Source organism: Arachis stenosperma, chromosome 7 (genome assembly GCF_014773155.1).
Source record: "Arachis stenosperma cultivar V10309 chromosome 7, arast.V10309.gnm1.PFL2, whole genome shotgun sequence".
In the NCBI taxonomy this organism is placed as follows: domain Eukaryota; kingdom Viridiplantae; phylum Streptophyta; class Magnoliopsida; order Fabales; family Fabaceae; genus Arachis; species Arachis stenosperma.
In genome coordinates this window covers 8,804,260-8,828,047 of record NC_080383.1, presented here as the reverse complement: position 1 = coordinate 8,828,047, position 23,788 = coordinate 8,804,260, and the positions used below count along the sequence as shown (strand labels likewise).

The window sequence follows — 23,788 nt, the reverse complement described above, 5'->3', positions numbered from 1 at the left end:
CCCCATGACATGAATCAAAGACATTATTGCGCTAAAGCTAAGTCGTTGCCCGGAAGCAACGCGTCGTATGGCTCGAGTACGGTGTCAAAGCAAGAGCCGCTGCATCGGTGCCCGGATGTAGTGTTAAATGAGCAAGGGTTCTCGCGTTTTCGTGAACGGACGAGGGTAAATAAGCTAGTTCACAAAGTAAAAGGTAAAGGTCGAAGCGACAGAAGGTTGAGATTTGGGACATGGAACATAGGCACTCTAACAGGAAAGTCCATGGAGATGGTGGACACCATGACAAGGAGGAAGATTAACATTATGTGCCTACAAGAAATGAAATGGGTTGGTGCAAAGGCTATGGAGTTGGATACTTCTGGTTTCAAACTTTGGTATACAGGAAAGGTGAAGAATAGGAATGGGGTTGGAATAATTGTGGATAAGTAGTGGAAGAAGGATGTAGTGGATGTCAAGAGGGTGGGAGATCGGATCATCTCTATCAAACTTGTGGTGGAGGGAGGAGCTTTCCATGTGATTAGCGCCTATGCACCGCAAGTGGGTTCGGACGAACAACACAAGATAAGGTTTTGGGAGGATCTAGAGAGTTTGGTTCAAGGCATACCTTTGGGAGATAAGATTTTCTTAGGAGGAGATTTAAATGGCCATGTTGGGAGAGAAGTGACTGGATATGGGAGTATTCACGGAGGCCATGGTTTCGGGGTGATCAATGCCGAGGGTAAAACTATTTTGGACTTTTCCTCAACCTTTGATCTTCTCATCGTAAATACATGTTTTGAAAAGAGAGACGAAAATCTTATAACCTATAAGAGTGGCATGACAAGCTCTCAAATCGACTTCTTCTTGTTGGGGAGAGTTGACCAAAAATTTTGCATTAACTATAAAATTATCCCAGGAGAGAGTTTGACAACACAACATAGGGTGCTCGTCATGGATTTTCGCGTTGAGCAAAAGTTGAGGAAAAGACATCATACGAAGAACCCAAGGACGAGGTGGTGGCGGATGAAAGGTGAGGAACAAAGAAGCTTCCTAAGACAGGTAGGAGAAGAGGCAAAGTGGAATGGGAATGGAAGCGCAGAAGAGATGTGGAGGGAGATGACAGAAGTTATTAGAAGAACAGCAAAAGAAAGTTTTGGTGAATCTAAAGGAATAGGACCAAGAGACAAGGAGTCATGGTGGTGGAATGCGAGTATACAAGAAAAGATAAAGATAAAAAGGGAATGCTTTAAAGAGTGGTCTTTATGCCGCAACGCAGATAACTGGAAAAAATATAAGGCGGCTAAGAAAGAGACAAAAGTGGCTGTAAGTGAAGCAAGAACAAGAGCATATGAGGGTCTCTACCAGTCTTTGGGCACAAAAGAAGGAGAAAAAGGTATATATAGAATTGCAAAGAGCCGAGAAAGAAGAACGAGAGATTTGGATCAGGTTAAGTGCATAAAGGATAAGGATGGAGAGGTGTTGGTTCAAGAGGAGAAGATTAATGAAAGGTGGAAGAGCTACTTCTACGAGTTATTTAATGAGGGACAGAAGACTCTTCCGAGTCTTGGTCGATTATGCACAAGGGAAGAAGATCAAAACTTTGACTACTATCGAAGGATTCGAGAATTCGAGGTAAAAGAGGCTCTAAAGCAGATAAAAAATGGCAGGGCAGTAGGACCTGATAATATCCCGATTGAGGTTTGGAAGGGTCTTGGAGAAAAAGGCATCAACTGATTAACCAAGCTTTTTAATGAGATTTTAAGGTCAAAGAAGATGCCTGATGAGTGGAGAAAGAGCACCTTGGTACCTATCTACAAGAATAAGGGGGATATACAAAGTTGCAAAAACTATAGAGGGATTAAGCTTATGAGTCATTGACAAATGAATTTTTGTCGGTATAGAATTTATCAAGTGATCAATCGTAGTATAGTCTAAACCAACACAAAATCCATCATCAAACAAATCTACAATCTATAACCGAGAGTATTAATCTCCCGAGTCGTTCTCCCTTGGAATTGCCAAAGTATGCATCTTATTGCTTTAGTAAGCTTTGTTGAGTTCTTTAAAGGTCTTAGCAAGTAATGAGAAACAAACAATCAATTATCAAAAGGACTTGACTTAGGGTTGGCATTAGAAATCTTTATCCTTATAGTTCACTCAATGTTGACAACAATTAGGACTTACTTCATTTAGTCATCCCCTAAGTATAGAAGAAAGTTAAATGAAAACAATTAACTTGAGTCACAAGTCCTAGCTTCACCTCATGGGAATCTAGTTTTAGTGCACTCCAAGGCAATTGGCAAGCTCTAACTCCAAATCAACCCTTGATATAACTATTCAATTCATTCCAATGACCAAACCCTATGCCAAGTATAGAAATTCTACTCCATAGCTAGCATTGACATTTTATCAAACATGTGATGAGCAAAAAGGAGGGTCATAGTGAAATGAAGAGAAAAGTAGAATTAAGAAAATATTGCAACACAAGGAATTAGCAACAAGTATTAAAAAGCAACAATGAAGATCACAACCTCAAATATCAATGAAATCCAAAATTCATAGAGTTGAATCCTAGATCTAAGGGATGTTAGCCATTACAACTACAACTTGAAATTGGAAGAGAAAACCTATTACATGAACAAGGTGAAGTGAAAGTTGCAATGGATCTCACCAAAATTTTGATGAGGAAGAACCCTAGTGAAAACTTGAGAGAAGTGGATGAATCTAGAGAGAAGTTGGAGTCTCTCTCTCTAACAATGTAACTAACTCCCCAAAAAAATCTCCTCAAACTAAAAATGAACTAAGTCCCCTCAATCTTTGCCCCCTTGGTCCTCTTAAGTCTTTTCCCGCCAAAGCACTCCTCAAAAGTTGGGATCTCTAACCAACTCCACGCCTAAGTCACGTGACTTTTAAAAAAATCATTTTCGAACATCGGCGCGCACGCGCAAGGTACGCGTACGCGCCCTGGATGCGGCTCTGGAGTGTGCGCGGAAGCGGAGTGTACGCGTACGCGTCCATGAAGATCCTGGCTCAGCCGCTACTCTAGTCGGCTCGTGGTTTGGCTTTTAGCCTCGGCTTCACATTGCTCTCATCCGCGCGGACGCGTCAGGTGCGCGCGCGCGCCCATGCGGAAATTTTCAAAGCTTCAATTCTCATGCTTCCTTTCCTTGCACCCTTCTTCCTTATCTTTTCCTGTCCATTCCTACTCTATACCCTGAAACCACTTAGCACACAAGTCACGGCATCGAATGGCATCAAGAAGAGATTAGAAATGTGTCTATTTTAGTGCAAAATAAACATGTTTTCCTTTATGAGGCAAAACTAGGAAAGGAATGCAAATCCTTATATTTTCATGCAGAAAATGTGTGAAATCATTGATAAACCCTTTGAAATTGGCACAGGATAAACCCTCAAAATGGGGTTTGTCAACCTCCCCACACTTAGATTCTAGCATGTCCTCATGCTTAGGAAAATGCAAGGAAAACATAGAAGACCGAGGGTCACAAACGCATAAGACTCATGAAATGCAACCTACTTATATGCATGCAACTACAACTGATGCCGTTATCTACTTGGTTGGGAACAAATCAGCTTCCTTATGACATGTGCAAGCTCATGGGGTACAATGGTGGTCAATGCATAGATCTTGCCAAATTCTAAGCATCAAATGCACTTTATGCAACCTTGCATGAGGAATGCTCGCGAGAGCCGGGAATCAAAGGATTGAGCGTCGAACCCTTACCGGAAGTATTTGCACTCTAGTCGCTCAAGTGTTTAGGATTAACTCTCTCAATTCTCCCCTAATCATGCTTTCTAAGATTTGTTCTTCTTCTAACAATCAACATATATTTCATGCATGCATACAGCTATCATGAGGTCTTCTCCTTAGGTTATAATGGGGTTAGGGTCAAGGTAGAATCATATATGACTAGTGGGCTTAAAACTTGGATCTTTGATGGACTTAAACCTTCCCACCTAACCTCCATAATGACCTATACAATTAAGTGCTAATCTAACTACCCATTCCTCACTTTTTCACATACTCATGTCTTTTCTATTCATTTACCAGCAATTATGCATTGATTCACTTTGGGCATTTTGCCCCTTTTATTGCTTTCCTTTTCCTTACTTTTTTTTTTCATTATTTTTTCTCTTTTTTTTTCATTATTTTGTTATATCTCTTTTCTTTTTTTTTTTTCTCTTTTCATTTTTTTTTCTTCTTCTTATGCACAAGAACATCAATGCGTAAAGTCTATACATTTAATCAAGACATGGGCATGTACCCAATTCCTTAATATTTCCAATAACAAAGCAAAACTACCCCTTTGTCCCCCCCAATGTCCCAAAGTTTCCACACTTGAATGATGCTCACATACGCTAGCCTAAGCCAATCAAAGATCCAAATTAAGGACTTTCATTGTTTTCCACTTTACGGCTTGTAATGTGCTAAATTAAAGAACAAGTGGGTTAATCGTAGGCTCAAATTGGTTAACAATGGAAGACAAAAGGTAGGCTATTTGGGTAAGTGGGCTAATGAAACGATGGCCTCAATCACATAAATGCATGATTACACAAAATAATGGACATAAAGAATGAAACAAAGCAGAGATTACAATCATAGGGAGAGAATGATACACACAAGAAGGAAAAAATAAGTGGTTATAAGATGTAACCACATCATTAGGCTCAAATCTCACTTGCTTGTGTTCTTTAGCTCAAAGCCATGTTCCAAAATATAATTCTTCATGCAATTTTGGCATCAAAGCATTTAAAAATTCTGCAGTGCCCCATGATTGTCCCCAAAGTGTTGGTTTCTTTAAGAAAGAATTCATTGTTCCAACCAAGTAAATTTATCATGCAGATGGTGTCAACTAAAACCTACTCATGCAACCTATCCTAATGTATTCAAATTTATTCAGATGTTACCTATTGAGATCGGTCGGCCGACCTCCCCACACTTAAAACTTAGCACGGTCCTCCGTGCTATAGGTTAGGCGCAGTGGTTGGTCGAACTCCGAGTGGCCCACATCTCCGATGTCAAAGCTCTCGCCGCTTGAAGTTTCGGTGGATGTGGAGATATCGGGTTCCTCCATAGGTGGGGTGACTATGCTGAGGAGTTTCTTCACATGAGCATAGCGGCGTTGGTTACGCCGCTCATAACGGTCCACTTTCTTGTGAAGGTCCTCAAGGCGTTGGGCGGTCGATTTCTGAGAAGTAGATGAAGAGGTAGTGTTGCGAGTCGGTGGGGGTGGTCCAAAGTCCTTGGTGGCTTCCGGAGGCTTGAGGCATCTCTTGGTCGGAATTATATCTCCATCGACCGGGATTGGGGTTCTTCTATCCTTAGCCTCTCGGTTGACGCCGGCTTTTGCAACCAAGTCGGTCACCAAAGCGGGGAATGGGAGATTTCCTTTGGCATGAATGCGCCCCATGGATTGGCGGATGACATGCGAAATGTTGACCGGCTTCTCGGTTAAGATGCACCATATCAATAAGGCCAACTCGGCGGTGATGGATGACCCATGTGTACTTGGGAGCACATGGTGGGCTAGAATTTGGGCCCATGCCGTGGCTTCTTGAGTGAGGTGGCGGACATCTAAACCCTTGGGTCGTTGCTTGATGGTCCCCCGAATCCAATATGCGTCGGGTAGAGCAATGACGCGGAGGATCGCGCTCCAATCAAATGCGCGGTCATCGCATGTGGCCAAGACTTCTTCGTAGGCGTCATAGTCATCCGTTGATGGTTCAAGTCCAAGGACTTCTTGGATGGTTTCCACCGTGACCGACACTTGCTTCCAGCGCACAAAAATTAATGTGAGAAGGGGAGAGTGGAAGTTGGAGTAGAATTCCACTACCCATGAGAGGTTGGCCTCCTGTGGTTTCCTCAAGAGGAACTTCCATTGCCTCTGCTCAATGTGTGGCATCACAACCGGACGGAGGTGAGCTGGTAGGACTAGGAGAGGTTCCGGATGATAATTCCTTTCGATCATTCTTGAGTAAACAAGTTCGCAATAGCGGTTGGGAAACTTGTTCGAATCCTTAGGAGGATTGTCCTTCTCAAGAGCGTCAACGGGGCCCTTAGACTTCCTTAAGAGCGGCTTGGCCGTTGGCTCTTGGTGCGCTTTAGTGGAAGTTGGCTTCTTGGGAGCTTTCCCTTTATTCTTCTTGATGACCATCCTATGAAAACAGAGAACGGGAAAACATTAGATCCAAATAAGCGGAAATAGCGCGATTATGTAAAGAAAAGTTATGCCATAGAATGTAGTTATCATTGTCACATGACAGCTGCAACATGTAACTTATGATAACATGAGGAGAGCAAGGCAAACATAGTCATATGGTGTAAGGGTGATTTAGGCATGCAAGTAGGGAGCATGAGAAGCATATACCCTTAAGAGCCACAAATGGAAAGCAAGTAAAGAAAATGAGGATGCGCTTAAAAGTGGTAAGATGAGAGGCAATTTAGTCAAAGTGGGCTCAAAAGTCAAGTATGCCTTTCATCGAACACTTGGTGTGCATCCTGTTGTAGTGTGTGGATACAAGATGGTGGGAGCAATGTAATAGTTCACAATCCACTAAGAATGATTACAGTGCACAGTAATAGTAGGAAAAGCAAGCAACACAACTCATCTACCAATGCAAGTGAAATGGAAACCTAAATGCTCATGAAGAGTTAAGTTGAGGGGTAGAGAGAAAAGGAAAAGAAGAGAAAAGAAAAACAAAAACCTCTTAAAGAAGCAACTAAAGTGAAAGAAGAAAGAAGCTAAGTAAAAGAGGTTGAAACTGAATGAGTGAGAGCCACAAGATATGGTGGCTTAGTTTGTTACCTTGTGAGATGATGAGGAAAATGGGAGGTGAGGTTGTGGTGTGGGTTGATGGGGAGTGGTAGAGAAGGTAGAGGGTAGTAGAGTGAAGTGTAGAAGAGGGAATGGAGGGGTTAGGGTGAGAAATGGGTGTGCCTCTTTTTCAAATTGGATGTGTATTAGAGGGTATGAGAAGGGGGAGGGGAAATATGAAGTGAACGTGGAGGGTGAGTGTGCCCCTTTTTGTTTTGGGCGCTGGTCATCCGCGCGTGCGCGCACAGTGCGCGCTCGCGCAGTGAGACGAGGTGGAGAGGGACGCGCGCGCGCGCCCATAAGCTTGGGCTGGGGGCACAAGGGAGGCACAGGGTTGGCACAACTCTCTGATATATGTACCAGAAGTTGCTGCAGGACCTTCGGCGCGCGCGCGCACAGTGCGCGCACGCGTCAGCGTGGTTGCGCCCCAGGCATGGGAGGGGCCCAGAGGGGGCTCAACTCTCTGTGAAATGGCTCAGAGAGGAGTGCAGGATCAAAGGGTGCGCATGCGGCTATGGCGCGCGCGCGTGTGTTGGGCTTGTAGTGTGAGGACGCGTGCGCGCCAAGTGCGCGTACGCGGCAGAGGTTTTTGGGCCTGTGGCGTGGTATAGGCCTGAGAGTGGCCTAACTCTCTGGAGTATGTACCAAGGGTGCAGCAGGGCAATCGGCGCAGGCGCGCATCGCACGCTTGCGCGTCAATTGGCAGACTTTGCCCAGGGGCGCGGACGCGCCATGTGCGCGTACGCGCGAGCTTCTTGTGCTTCTGGCATGGTCCTGGCATGGTGTGGGCATAACTCTCGGGTAAATGTATGGGGGCTATGTTTTGCGATCTACGCGTGCGCGCACGGTGCGCGTTCGCGTGGGTGACCTTCGAGTACCTTAAGGACGCGTACGCGCCAGGCGCGCGCACGCGCAGAGGGGGTTGTTTTTCCTAATTATGCATGTGTCTATACCACTTTTGACATTACAACCTCCCCTATCCACACAGCTGCCTAAGCACTAGATCAGGGCATTTTCCTTGGCACATCAGCAATGAATTGAACAATTGATGGAGAATTGACAATAAAATCTATCTAAGAAACATACAGTCAAGTGTCTATGTACAAAGTTCAAAGGAAGATCTTACCATGGTGGGGTGTCTCCCACCTAGCACTTTTGTTTAACGTCCTTAAGTTGGACTTTCAGTAGCTTATTGTGCTTGTTCAAGAGTTGCATCCCTCAAGAGGAACACTTCAATCTCCTTAGAGTTCTTTCTTTGCTCACCATGATACAATTTGAGACGGTGTCCGTTTACCTTGAAGATGTCCGGGCTTGTTGGGTGGCGCAAGTGGTAGACCCCATAAGGTTCTACCTTCTCCACTTGGTATGGTCCGTCCCACCTTGATCTTAGCTTTCCGGGTAGTAGTCTCAACCTTGAATTGTAGAGAAGCACTAAGTCACCGGGTTGGAAGTCCTTTCTTCTAATGTTTTTGTCATGGATGGCTTTTAACTTTTCCTTGTAGAGCCTAGCATTGTCGTAGGCTTCTTGTCTCAAACATTCCAATTCCGCCAATTGAAGCTTTCTTTCTATGCCGGCCCCACCCAAGTTCATATTACACTCCTTTACGGCCCAATATGCTTTGTGCTCAATCTCCACCGGTAAGTGGCATGCTTTACCATATACAAGCCGGAAGGGGCTCATGCCGATCGGTGTCTTGTAGGCCGTCCGATACGCCCAAAGTGCATCGGAGAGTTTATTGCTCCAATCCTTCCTATTCAGTTTCACAACCCTTTCCAAAACATGCTTGATTTCCCGGTTTGAGACTTCGGCTTGGCCGTTTGTTTGAGGGTGATAAGCCGTGGCGACTTTGTGGATGATGCCATATTTCCTCATGAGGCCATCTATTTTCTTGTTGCAAAAGTGTGATCCTTGGTCACTTATGATTGCTCTTGGGACTCCAAAGCGGCAAATGATATTATTCCTCACAAAAGAATACACCACATTAGCGTCATCCGTTCGGGTGGGGATTGCCTCCACCCATTTTGACACTTAATCGACGGCTAACAAGATGTAGAGAAAGCCATTGGAGTTTGGAAATAGTCCCATGAAGTCGATTCCCCATACATCAAAAATTTCACAAAAAAGCATATTTTGTTGGGGGATTTCGTCCTTCTTGGAAATATCTCCAAACCTCATACATTGGGGGCAAGATTTGCAATAGAAAGAAGCATCTTTGAGAAGGGTTGGCCACCAAAATCCGCAATCAAGGACCTTTCTTGCCGTTCTTTGGGGTCCATAGTGACCACCCCCTTCGGAAGCATGGCAAGCGTCCAAGGTTGCTTGGAATTCGGTTTGGGGTATGCACCGTCGCACTATTTGGTCCGCTCCACATCTCCACAAATAGGGATCATCCCAAATATAGTATTTGGATTCGCTTTTTAGCTTATCCTTTTTGTGTTTGTCAAGATTAGGAGGGAAGGTGCGTGAAACCAAATAGTTTGCGATTGGGGCATACCAAGGAATCACTTCCGAGATTGCGTGCAAGGTGTCTAACGGAAAGGAATCATTGATAGGAGTGGTGTCGCTTTTTGTGTGTTCAAGGCGGCTCAAATGGTCCGCCACTAGGTTTTGGGAACCACTCCTATCTTTGATCTCCAAGTCAAATTCTTGTAACAAAAGCACCCAACGAATTAGTCTTGGTTTTGATTCCTTCTTGGCCAACAAATACTTTAGTGCCGCATGATCCGAGTACACTACTACCTTGGAACCTAGAAGATAAGCTCGGAACTTGTCCAAAGCAAAAACAATGGCTAGTAGTTCCTTTTCGGTAGTAGTGTAGTTGGATTGGGCTCCATCTAATGTTTTGGAAGCATAAGCTATGACATAGGGGATCTTACCCTCGCGTTGTGCTAACGCGGCTCCAATTGCATAGTTTGAAGCGTCACACATGATTTCAAAAGGTTGAGTCCAATCGGGGCCTCGCACTATAGGAGCTTGTGTCAATGCTACCTTGAGTTTGTCATATGCTTCCATGCATTCCTTGCTTAGCTCAAATTCGACATCTTTTTGTAGTAATCGAGAGAGGGGTAGGGCTACCTTGCTAAAGTCCTTGATGAATCTCCGGTAAAATCCTGCATGTCCAAGAAAAGAACGGACTTCCCTCTCGGAGGAGGGGTAAGGTAAACTAGATATGACATTTATCTTTGCCGGATCTACGGAGATACCTTCCTTTGATACTATGTGTCCCAAAACAATTCCTTGTTTGACCATGAAATGACATTTTTCAAAATTCAAAACAAGGTTTGTTTTGGTGCATCTCTCCAAGACTTTTTCAAGGTTACCTAGACAATGCTCAAATGAATCACCATACACACTAAAATCATCCATGAAAACTTCCATTGATTGCTCTAGAAAATCCGCAAATAAGCTCATCATGCATCTTTGGAACGTTGCCGGTGCATTGCATAGGCCAAATGGCATACGCTTGTAGGCATACGTTCCGAAGGGGCAAGTAAATGTGGTTTTTTCTTGGTCTTCTAGAGCAATATGGATTTGGAAGTATCCGGAGTAGCCATCGAGAAAACAATAATATGATTTACCGGCTAATCGATCAAGCATTTGATCAATAAATGGTAGTGGAAAATGATCTTTTCTTGTGGCCGCATTCAATCTCCGGTAGTCTATGCATACTCTCCAAGAATTTTGTACTCTTGTTGCTATGAGTTCACCACTTTCATTTTTGATTGTTGTCACTCCGGACTTTTTGGGCACTACTTGGACCGGGCTTACCCATTCGCTATTCGAGATAGGATAGATGATGTCCGCTTCAAGTAGCTTGGTGACTTCTTTCTTTACTACCTCAAGGATGGTTGGATTGAGTCTCCTTTGAGGTTGCCGGACCGGTCTTGCTCCTTCTTCAAGGAATATGCGGTGCTCGCATACTTTGGGGCTTATTCCCACTAGATCCGCCAAACTCCACCCAATTGCTTTTTTGTTTTTTCTCAAGACATTCAGCAATTTCTCTTCTTGTTGAGGGGTTAGCTCTTGGGCGATTATCACGGGTAGCTCTTGGGCTTCATCAAGGTATGAATACCTTAAGTGGGGTGGTAGTGGCTTCAATTCCATCTTTTTGTTTTCCTTTGAGGTTTGAGTTTGTGTGGTGTTTGGTTCGCTTGACTTTTCATTTGCTTCTTCAACCATACACTTCTCATCTAACTTTGCTAGATGTACTTCGGCCACTATGTTATCGATTGGGTCACACCGAAACAAAGAATGGTTCTCTGGTGGATGCCTCATTGCTTCCTCTAGGCTAAAGCTTACAATTCTCCCATCTATTTCAAATGAGTAATTCCCCGAGTAAGCATCAAGTTTAAATCTAGAAGTTCTCAAGAATGGTCTTCCAAGTAGGATGGACGATGCTCTCTCGGTTTCGCTTGATGGCATTTCAAGAACATAGAAGTCAATCGGAAACACCAACCCTTTTATATTCACCAATACATCTTCCGCAACACCCGCTACGGTTATTATGCTTTTGTCCGCTAAGACAAATCTTGCCGTCGACCTCTTTAGTTGTGGTAAGTTCAACAATCGGTAGACGGAAAGTGGCATGATGCTGACGCATGCTCCAAGGTCATACATGCAATCTTTAAAGTGAACTCCATTAATTGTGCAAGTAACCATACAAGGACCCGGATCATCACACTTCTCGGGTAGTGTTCCCATTAAAGCGGAAATAGAGCTCCCCAATGGAATGGTTTCCAATTCAAGAATTCTATCCTTATGTATGCATAAGTCTTTGAGGAATTTAGCATATCTAGGAACTTGGTGGATAGCATCAAAGAGGGGGATGGTTACCTCAACTTTCTTGAATACTTCCACCATTTTGGGGTCAAGTTCTATGCGTTTTTTAGCTTTCTTTGCAAGTGTTGGGAATGGAAGTGGTTGAGCAACTTCTTCTTCCAAGGGTCTTTTGGCCTTGGTTGTCTCTCTTGTTGGTTGGACCTCATCCTCAACTATGGCTTGTGGTACCTCCTCTTCCACTACTTCTTCTATATTTACTCTCTCCTCTTCTTGAGCGGTTGTGATAGGGCTTGAATCATTTGCTTCCTTCCCTTTTAGTTGCGTACCGGATCTAAGGGTGATGGCATTGATGCCTCCCTTTGGATTTGGTTGAGGTTGAGAAGGAATGGCACTTTGGATTGGAGGTTGAGGAGCGGGAGTTGATGGTGTATCCATGCGTGCAAGAAGAGCTTGTAGTGTAGAGGTGAGACCGGTGAGACCGGAAGCAAGTGTGTTTTGTAATTCCTTTTGGCCTTGGATAATGGTGCGGAGTGTTTTCATCTTGGTTAGAGGGAGTGGTTGCGTATGTGAGTTGAGGAGCTTGTGATTGGTTGGGTGGTGGTCTTTGATGTGGTGGTTGATATGTTTGGTAGTTTCTTTGTGAGTTTTGTTGATTGTATGGTTGATTTTGTGAGTTGTATGGTCGGTTTTGTGAAAAGTTTTGTGAATTGTTACCCCATCTTTGACCTCCTCCATTGTTGTTGTTGTCCCTATTCCCTTGTTGATAGTTGTCTCTCCAATTTTGGTTATTGTGTCCACTTCCTTGGTTGTGGCTTCCTCCTCCTTGATAAGAGTACCCTTGGTTAGGATTACCACCTTGGTAGTATCCTTGGTTGGGGCGATCATAGAAATTGTGGGTAGCCGCCAAGGTATTGTCTTCTTGAAGGCTTGGGCACTCATCCGTGTAGTGAGAGTAGCAAGAGCAAATACCACATACTCTTTGAGGAACCAATTGTTGATTATGTTGTTGAGGTGGTGGAGGGTGTTGTTGTTGATATGATTGAGGTTGTGGTTGTTGTTGGTTCAATTGGAGTTGCTTCAAGATAGATGTCATCTCATTCAAGGATTGAGTTAGAGCGGTGGTTTCACTACTAGTTGATACCTCATTCACGGTCCTTGGACGGTTGACTCTTCGCCTCATATGTTGATTGGATTCGGCCAAGTCAATAATAAGCTGCCATGCCTCCTCCGCGGTTTTATATTTGGACAAAGAACCATTGCTAGAAGTGTCCAAGAGTGTTCTATCTTGCTCTCGCATCCCTTGACATATGTATCCAAGCAATACTTGAGTATCAATCATGTGATTTGGGCATGCATCTAGTAGTTTGCGAAACCGTTCCCAATACTCATAGAGTGGTTCCGTTTCACCTTGCACAATACAAGACATTTCCTTTCTTAGCCTATCCATCTTCTCCGGAGGTAGGAATTTATCCAAGAATCCCCTTCTAAGTAGGTCCCAATCGGAGGTAACTTCACTAGAGAGGGTGTAGAACCATTCTTTAGCCTTGTCCTCAAGAGAGAAAGGGAAAGCAAACAACCATATAGCAACTTCATCGGACCCTTCCCGTCTAGTAGTTGAACATATGCGATGGAAGTCCTTGAGATGTCTAATAAGATCTTGTGCGGGAAGCCCATGAAACTTAGGTAGGAGGTTGATCAAAGCGGTCTTCAATTCAAAGTTAGCATTCAAATTGGGATGAGTTACGTGAAGGGGTTGAAGGACATAATCTGGTGCACCCGCTTCCTTGATGGTAACTCTCCTCGGAGCATCCATAGTATTAGTACCTAAAGCAAAAAAAGAATTATTAGTGAGATTGATGGGAGTAGAATTAGTGCCTTCTTTGAGTGACGGTTCAATGTTCACTTCTAGTAAGGTGATTGAGGTGGTGAAAGCCTCTTCCCCTTTTCCAAACTTAAGCCGCCTCCGAGCTTGTCTAATATGAAGCAAAGTTCGTTCTATTTCCGGATCAAAAGGGACTAAGCTCGGATTTGGTTGTGAACGCGTCATGCAATGAAGGGAAAATGGAATTCATTGTAATGAATGAGGGGTTAGTCACTTGAATTATTCACAATGGAATGCAACTATGTACATCTATACATGCTTAATCCAAACAATAACATGGCACACAAAGCAAATTTCCCGGCAACGGCGCCATTTTGACAAATGAATTTTTGTCGGTATAGAATTTATCAAGTGATCAATCGTAGTATAGTCTAAACCAACACAAAATCCATCATCAAACAAATCTACAATCTATAACCGAGAGTATTAATCTCCCGAGTCGTTCTCCCTTGGAATTGCCAAAGTATGCATCTTATTGCTTTAGTAAGCTTTGTTGAGTTCTTTAAAGGTCTTAGCAAGTAATGAGAAACAAACAATCAATTATCAAAAGGACTTGACTTAGGGTTGGCATTAGAAATCTTTATCCTTATAGTTCACTCAATGTTGACAACAATTAGGACTTACTTCATTTAGTCATCCCCTAAGTATAGAAGAAAGTTAAATGAAAACAATTAACTTGAGTCACAAGTCCTAGCTTCACCTCATGGGAATCTAGTTTTAGTGCACTCCAAGGCAATTGGCAAGCTCTAACTCCAAATCAACCCTTGATATAACTATTCAATTCATTCCAATGACCAAACCCTATGCCAAGTATAGAAATTCTACTCCATAGCTAGCATTGACATTTTATCAAACATGTGATGAGCAAAAAGGAGAGTCATAGTGAAATGAAGAGAAAAGTAGAATTAAGAAAATATTGCAACACAAGGAATTAGCAACAAGTATTAAAAAGCAACAATGAAGATCACAACCTCAAATATCAATGAAATCCAAAATTCATAGAGTTGAATCCTAGATCTAAGGGATGTTAGCCATTACAACTACAACTTGAAATTGGAAGAGAAAACCTATTACATGAACAAGGTGAAGTGAAAGTTGCAATGGATCTCACCAAAATTTTGATGAGGAAGAACCCTAGTGAAAACTTGAGAGAAGTGGATGAATCTAGAGAGAAGTTGGAGTCTCTCTCTCTAACAATGTAACTAACTCCCCAAAAAAAATCTCCTCAAACTAAAAATGAACTAAGTCCCCTCAATCTTTGCCCCCTTGGTCCTCTTAAGTCTTTTCCCGCCAAAGCACTCCTCAAAAGTTGGGATCTCTAACCAACTCCACGCCTAAGTCACGTGACTTTTAAAAAAATCATTTTCGAACATCGGCGCGCACGCGCAAGGTACGCGTACGCGCCCTGGATGCGGCTCTGGAGTGTGCGCGGAAGCGGAGTGTACGCGTACGCGTCCATGAAGATCCTGGCTCAGCCGCTACTCTAGTCGGCTCGTGGTTTGGCTTTTAGCCTCGGCTTCACATTGCTCTCATCCGCGCGGACGCGTCAGGTGCGCGCGCGCGCCCATGCGGAAATTTTCAAAGCTTCAATTCTCATGCTTCCTTTCCTTGCACCCTTCTTCCTTATCTTTTCCTGTCCATTCCTACTCTATACCCTGAAACCACTTAGCACACAAGTCACGGCATCGAATGGCATCAAGAAGAGATTAGAAATGTGTCTATTTTAGTGCAAAATAAACATGTTTTCCTTTATGAGGCAAAACTAGGAAAGGAATGCAAATCCTTATATTTTCATGCAGAAAATGTGTGAAATCATTGATAAACCCTTTGAAATTGGCACAGGATAAACCCTCAAAATGGGGTTTGTCAGTCATACTATGAAGTTATGGGAAAGGGTGATAGAACGGAGGTTGAGAAAAGAGACACAAGTAACAGAGAACCAATTTGGATTTATGCCAGGCAGATCTACCACTGAAGCGATATACTTATTAAGAAGGATAATAGAGAGGTATCGTAGTAATAAAAGGGATCTACATATGGTGTTTATTGATTTGGAAAAAGCGTATGATAGGGTACCAAGGGAGGTCTTATGGAAGGTTTTAGAAAAGAGGAGAGTAAGGATCGCATATATTCGGGCAATTAAAGACATGTATGATGGGGCCATAACTAGTGTGAAGACTCAAGGTGGTGTGACAGAGAAATTTTCTATTGGTATAGGATTGCACCGGGGATCATCCTTAAGTCCATACCTTTTCACATTAGTCTTGGAAGTACTCACAGAGCACATCCAAGAGCCTGTGCCATGGTGCATGCTTTTTGCGATGATATCGTCCTTATGGGAGAGTCAAAGGAAGACCTAAATAAGAAGTTGGAGTTATGGAGAGAAGCTTTAGAAGTGTATGGTCTGCGCATAAGCCGTAGCAAGACGGAATATATGGAATGTAAGTTCAGTCTGAGAAGAGAAAATCCCAATATAGAGGTGAAGATTGGAGAAAACATCCTACGAAAAGTTAAAAATTTTAAGTATCTTGGGTGCATCATACAGGATAATGGAGAGATTGAACAGGATGTAAATCATAGGATCCAAGCAGGTTGGTCAAAATAGCAGAGTGCATCTGATTTTATATGCGACAAAAAAGTGCCTCTAAAACTTAAAGGTAAATTCTATCGCACCGCTATAAGACCAGTTATGCTGTATGGTATGGAGTGTTGGGCGGCTAAAGGGGAGCACGAACATAAGCTGAGTGTGGCAGAGATGAAGATGTTGAGATGGATGAGTGGTCATACGCGATTGGATAAAATAGGGAATGAAGATATAAGGGAGAGAGTTGGAGTAGCACCCATTGTGGAAAAGATGGTTGAATCGCGTCTCAGATGGTTTGAACATGTGAGAAGAAGACCGATAGAACATCCAGTCAGGAGGGTGGATAAGATGGAAGATGGACAAAGGGCGAAAGGCAGAGGAAGACCTAAGAAGACCATCCATGAGGTGGTCAAACGAGATCTACATGTAAACGGTCTCTCTGTAGACATGATACATGACAGAGCACAATGGCATCGTTTGATTCATGTAACCGACCCCACTTAGTGGGACAAGACTTTGTTGTTGTATATTAGCGTATTCTTTCCTTAATGTTACTACTAGCACAGTCCTAGGGAAAATGGCAAATAATTTTTAGAAAAAAAATCCTAAAAAAATAACGGTTGGAATTCATCTGAAAAGGCAAACTCCCGTACGTTTGTTGTATTGCGTCACTTACTAATAAACTAGGACGAGCCTCTCTCCTTGTTTCTCCTGCTAATGAGTGTACGTCTTGGATTGGTTTGAAATTAAAATAATATTTTACTGGTTTAAATTTGTTTTTTTCTAAGCTCCTTGCGCTGATAGGGTCGGAGGATGGAAGTTCGAACAGCGGAGGTGTCTCACGGTCTTGAACAGTAACAACGACGGCTGATGAGTGGATAATTTATACACTTTTTGGCATTGTTTTTAGTATGTTTTTAGTATGTTTTAGTTAGTTTTTATTATATTTTTATTAGTTTTTAGTTAAAATTCACTTTTCTGGACTTTACTATGAGTTTGTGTGTTTTTCTGTGATTTCAGGTATTTTCTGGCTGAAATTGAGAGACCTGAGCAAAAATCTGATTCAGAGGCTGAAAAGAACTGCAGATGTTGTTGGATTCTGACCTCCCTGCACTCAAAGTGGATTTTCTGGAGCTACAGAAGCCCAATTGGCGCGCTCTCAATTACATTGAAAAGTAGACATCCTGGGCTTTCCAGCAATGTATAATATTCCATACTTTGCCCGAGATTTGATGGCCCAAACAGGCGTTCCAAGTCAACTCAAGAATTCTGGCATTTAACGCCGGAACTGGCACAAGAATGGGAGTTAAACGCCCAAACTGGCACAAAAGCTGGTGTTTAACTCCAAGAAAAGTCTCTACACATGAAAGCTTCAATGCTCAGCCCAAGCACACACCAAGTGGGCCCGGAAGTGGATTTTTATGTCATTTACTCATCTTTGTAAACCCTAAGCTACTAGTTCTCTACAAATAGGACCTTTTGCTATTGTATTTTCATCTTTTGATCACTTTAGATCTTAGGATCATCTTTGGACGTCTAGTTCTTAGATCATTGGAGGCTGGCCATTCGGCCATGCCTAGACCTTGTTCTTATGTATTTTCAACGGTGGAGTTTCTACACACCATAGATTAAGGTGTGGAGCTCTGCTGTACCTCGAGTATTAATGCAATTACTATTGTTCTTCTATTCAATTCAGCTCATTCTTGTTCTAAGATATTCATTTGCACCCAAGAACATGATGAATGTGATGATTATGTGACGCTCATCATCATTCTCACTTATGAACGCGTGCCTGACAACCACTTCCGTTCTACAAGCAAATAAGGCTTGAGTGTTTATCTCTTGGATTCCTTAATCAGAATCTTCGTGGTATAAGCTAGAATTGATGGCGGCATTCAAGAGAATCCGGAAGGTCTAAACCTTGTCAGTGGTATTCTGAGTAGGATTCAAGGATTGAATGACTGTGATGAGCTTCAAACTCGCGATTGTGGGGCGTTAGTGACAGACGCAAAAGAATCATTGGATTCTATTCCGACATGATCGAGAACCGACAGCTGATTAGCCGTGCTGTAACAGAACGCGTTGAACATTTTCACTGAGAGGACAGGACTGTAGCCATTGATAACGGTGATGCCCAACATACAGCTTGCCATAGAAAGGAGTAAGAAGGATTGGATGAAGACAGTAGGAAAGCAGAGAGACGGAAGGGACAAAGCATCTCCATACGCTTATCTGAAATTCTCACCAATGAACTACATAAGTATCTCTATCTTTATTTTATGCTTTATTCATAAATCATCCATAACCATTTGAATCTGCTTGACTGAGATTTACAAGATGACCATAGCTTGCTTCATACCAACAATCTCCGTGGGATCGACCCTTACTCGCGTAAGGTTTATTACTTGGACGACCCAGTGCACTTGCTGGTTAGTTGTGCGAAGTTGTGATAAAGAGTTGAGATTGCAATTGAGCGTACCATGTTGATGGCGCCATTGATGATCACAATTTCGTGCACCAATTTTTTGGCGCCGTTGCCGGGGATTGTTTGAGTTTGGACAACTGACGGTTCATCTTGTTGCTTAGCTTAGGTATTTTTTCTTCAGAGTTCTTAAGAATGAATTCTAGTGTTTCAAGGTGATATTTTTATCATCACCAAAGCTGATTGATTCTCATCAATTTAGCTCTTGAATGTAATGTCCTGCTGAAGCTTAGCTAGCCATGTCTAATTTCTTTAGACTAAAGCTTTAGACTAACATTGCATGATTCCTGGAATTCTCATTAAGAATTTTGATATCCTTATTTTCTTTTTCACTCAATTTTCAAAAAAATCCAAAAAAATTACAAAAGCATAAAAATAAAAAATATTTTATGTTTCTTGTTGAGTCTAGTGTCTCATTTTAAGTTTGGTGTCAATTGCATGTTTCTGTTTTTCTTGCATTTTTCGAATTCATTCATGTGTCTTCATTAATCTTCAAGTTGTTCTTGATGATTTCCTTGTTCTGATCTTTAAATTCTCTTGTCTTGAGTGTTTTGTTGTTTCTCATATGCATTCTCAATTTGTTAGTGTCAATAGTATACAAACTTCTAAGTTTGGTGTCTTGCATGCATTGTTTATTTGATTTTAGTTGCATTTTGATTATTCCTCATCATTAAAAAATTTAAAAAAATTTTTAATTTGTGTCTTTTCAAGTCAATAATACAGAGAATTGTAGATTCAGAACATTCAGCAGAGGAATTACACAGAAAAAGCTGGGCGTTCAAAACGCCCAGTGAGGAAGGAAAACTGGCGTTTAAACGCCAACCAGGGTACCTGGCTGGGCGTTTAACGCCCAAAAGGGTAGCATTTTGGGCGTTAAACGCCATAATGGATACCATTCTGGGCGTTTAACGCCAAGATGGCACAAGAGGGAAGATTTTGTTTTTAATTCAAAATTTTTTCAAGTTTTCATAATTTTTCAAAATCAAATCTTTTTCAAATCATATCTTTTCAATCATATATTTTCAAAATCAATTTCTTTCCATTTTTCAAAAATACTTGCTAACAATTAATAATTTGATTCAACATTTCAATTATGTTGCCTTTTCTGTTGAGAAAGGTTTAATGTCTGAATCATATCTTTTAAATTTTTTGTTAGCCAAGTCATTAATTTTCAAAATCAAATCTTTTTAAATTATTTTTCAAATCATATCTTCTCAATCATATCTTTTTAAAACTATATCTTTTCAATCATATCTTTTTATCACACTTTTTTCAAAATTAATTTTTCAATCATATATTTTTTATTTCTAATTTCAAAATCTTTTTCAAAAATCACTTTATTTCTTTCCCAATCTTATTTTTCGAAAATCAATTACCATTTTTCAAAATTTATTTTAATTTTTGAAAATTTCTTCCCCTCTTCTCACATCCTTCTATTTATGGACTAACACTACTCCTCAATGCACAATTCGAACTCTATCTTTCTTGGTAAGTTCGAATTCTTCTACCTCTTCCTTCTATTTTTCTTTTCCTCTGACACCTCAAGGAATCTCTATACTGTGACATAGAGGATTCCATATTTTCTTGTTCTCTTCTCTTTCATATGAGCAGGAGCAAAGACAAAAGCATTCTTGTTGAGGCTGACCCTGAACCTGAAAGGACCTTGAAGCGAAAGCTAAGAGAAGCAAAAACACAAGTCTCTGTAGAGGACCTAACAGAGCTCTTCAAACAAGAAGAAGCCATGGCAGCCGAAAACAACAACAATGCCAACAATGCAAGGAAGGTGCTTGGTGACTTTACTGCAGCTACTCCCGACTACTATGGGAGAAGCATCTCTATCCCTGCCATTGGAGCAAACAACTTTGAGCTTAAGCCTCAATTAGTTTCTCTAATGCAACAGAATTGCAAGTTCCATGGACTTCCATTGGAAGATCCTCAGCAGTTTTTAGCTGAATTCTTGCAAATCTGTGACACTGTCAAGACCAATGGGGTTGACCCTGAGGTCTACAAACTTATGCTATTCCCTTTTGCTGTAAGAGACAGAGCTAGGATATGGTTGGACTCACAACCTAAAGAAAGCCTGAACTCTTGGAAAAAGCTAGTCAATGCCTTCTTGGCAAAGTTCTTTCCACCTCAAAAATTGAGTAAGCTTAGAGTGGAAGTCCAAACCTTAAGACAGAAGGAAGGTGAATCCCTCTATGAAGCTTGGGAAAGATACAAACAATTGATCAGAAAGTGTCCTTCTGACATGCTTTCTGAATGAAGCATCATAGGTATCTTCTATGATGGTCTGTCTGAACTGTCCAAGATGTCATTAGACAGCTCTGCTGGAGGATCTCTTCATCTGAAGAAGACGCCTGCAGAAGTTCAAGAACTCATTGAAATGGTTGCAAATAACCAATTCATCTACACTTTTGAAAGGAATACTGTGAACAATGGGACGAATCAGAAGAAAGGAGTTCTTGAGATTGATACTCTGAATGCCATATTGGCTCAGAACAAAATATTGACTCAACAAGTCAATATGATTTCTCAAAGTCTGTCTGAAATGCAAGCTACACCAGGCAGTACTAAGGACGCTTCATCTGAAGAAGAAGCTTATGATCCTGAGAACCCTTCAATGGAAGAGGTGAATTACATGGGAGAACCCTATGGAAACACCTATAATCCTTCATGGAGAAATCATCCAAATCTCTCATGGAAGGATCAACAGAGACCTCAACAAGGTTTCAACAACAATAATGGTGGAAGAAACAGGTTTGGCAATGGCAAGCCTTTTCCATCATCTTCTCAGCAACAGACAGAGAATTCTAAGCAGAGCTACTCTGACTTAGCAACCATGGTCTCTGATCTAATCAAAACCACTCAAAGTTTCATGACTGAAACAAGGTCCTCCATCAAAAACTTGGAGGCACAAGTGGGTCAGTTGAGTAAGAAAGTTACTGAACTCCCTCCTAGTACTCTTCCAAGGAATACAGAAGAGAATCCAAAAGGAGAGTGCAAGGCCATCAACATGGCCGAATTTGGAGAGGAGGAAGAGGCAGTGATCGCCACTGAGAAAAACCTCAATGGACGTCCACTGGTCTCCAATGAGTTTCCTAATGAGGAACCATGAGAATCTAAGGCTCACACTGAGACCATAGAGATTCCATTGGATTTACTTCTGCCATTCATGAGCTCTGATGAGTATTCTTCCTCTGAAGAGGATGAAGATGTCACTGAAGAGCAAGTTGCCAAGTACTTTGGAGCAATCATGAAGCTAAATGACAAGTTATTTGGTAATGAGACTTGGGAGGATGAACCTCCTTTGCTCACCAAAGAACTGGATGACTTGACTAGGCAGATATTACCTCAAAAGAGACAGGATCCTGGGAAGTTCTCAATACCTTGTACCATAGGCATCATGACCTTTGAGAAGGCTCTGTGTGACCTAGGGTCAAATATAAACCTTATGCCTCTCTCTGTAATGGAGAAGCTAGGGATCCTTGAGGTACAAGCTGCAAGAATCTCACTAGAGATGGCAGACAATTCGAGAAAACAGGCTTATGGACTTGTAGAGGATGTCTTGGTAAAGGTTGAAGACCACTACATCCCTGCTGATTTCATAGTCCTAGAGACTGGGAAGTGCATGGATGAATCCATCATCCTTGGCAGACCCTTCCTAGCCACAGCAAAGGCTGTGATTGATGTTGACAGAGGAGAATTGATCATTCAAGTGAATGAAGAATCCCTTGTGTTTAAGGCTCAAGGATATCCCTCTGTAACTATAGAGAGGAAGCATGAAGAGCTTCTCTCAAAACAGAGTCAAACAGAGCCCCCACAGTCAAACTCTAAGTTTGGTGTTGGGAGGCCACAACCAAATTCTAAGTTTGATGTTGAACCCCCACATTCAAACTCTAAGTTTGGTGTTGGGAGGTTCCAACATTGCTCTGAACATCTGTGAGGCTCCATGAGAGACCACTGTCAAGCTACTGACATTAAAGAAGCGCTTGTTGGGAGGCAATCCAATGTTATATTTATCTATTTTCCATTGTTATTTTATGTTTTCTATAGGTTGATGATCATGTGAAGTCACAAAAATAATTGAAAAAGCAAAAACAGAATGAAAAATAGAAAGAAAGCAGCACACCCTGGAGGAAAAACTTGCTGGCGTTTAAACGCCAGTAAGGGCAGCAAATGGGCATTTAACGCCCAGTCTGGCACCATTCTGGGCGTTTAACGCCAGAAAGGGACACCATACTGGCGTTTAACGCCAGAAAGGGGCACCAGACTGGCGTTTAACGCCAGAAAAGGGCAGCAGCCTGGCGTTTAACACCAGGATTGGCAGAAGGAGCATTTTTGCTCGCCACTTGGTGCAGGGATGCATTATCCTTGACACCTCAGGATCTGTGGACCCCACAGGATCCCCACCTACCCCACCACTCTCTCTCTTCTTCACCCATTCACCAATCACCTCAATACCTCTTCCCCAAAAATCTCTCACCTATCAAATCCCACCATTCTCTTCACCACTCACATCCATCCTTCATAAAACCCCACCTACCTCACCATTCAAATTCAAACCACTTTCCCTCCCAAACTCACCCATAATGGCCGAACCATAACCCCCCTCTCCACCCTTATATAAACCATCTTCACCCCCTCATTTTCACACATCATACACACTACTTCTCCCCCTTGGCCGAATCACTCCCACTTCTCCATCTCCTCCATTTTCTTCTTCTTCTCCGTCCTTCTTTCTTCTTTTGCTCGAGGACGAGAAAACCTTCTAAGTTTGGTGTGGTAAAAGCATTGCTTTTTGTTTTTCCATAACCATTTATAGCACCTAAGGCCGGAGAAACCTCTAGAAAGAGGAAAGGAAAGGCAAAAGCCTCCACCTCCGAGTCATGAGAGATGGAGAGATTCATCTCAAGGGTGCATCAAGACCACTTCTATGAAGTTGTGGCCAAGAAGAAGGTGATCCCCGAGGTCCCTTTTCAAACTCAAAAAAGTTCAACTTTAATCAAAAGTTGGACCAAGTCCTCATGGATATCTGTGTGGAAGGAGCTCAATGCAAACAGGTCATAGACATGAGCATGAGGAAATTCCTCATCATGAAATCCTTGAGATGCCTCAAGGGATGCACTTTCCTCCACAAAACTAATGGGAGCAAATCAACACCTCCCTAGGAGAATTGAGTTCCAATATGGGACAACTAAGGGTGGAGCACCAAGAACATTCCATCCTCCTCCATGAAATTAGAGAAGAT

At 42.2% G+C, this 23,788-nt stretch overlaps 1 non-coding gene and 1 pseudogene across 1 annotated transcript; one reads left to right on the top strand and one right to left on the bottom strand.

The window, feature by feature from the left end:
• Positions 1–23,788, top strand: LOC130940904 (uncharacterized; annotated as a pseudogene).
• On the bottom strand, positions 20,687–20,794 carry LOC130942599 (small nucleolar RNA R71). Its single transcript, XR_009071166.1, has one exon. It is a non-coding gene; the product is annotated as a small nucleolar RNA R71 (small nucleolar RNA).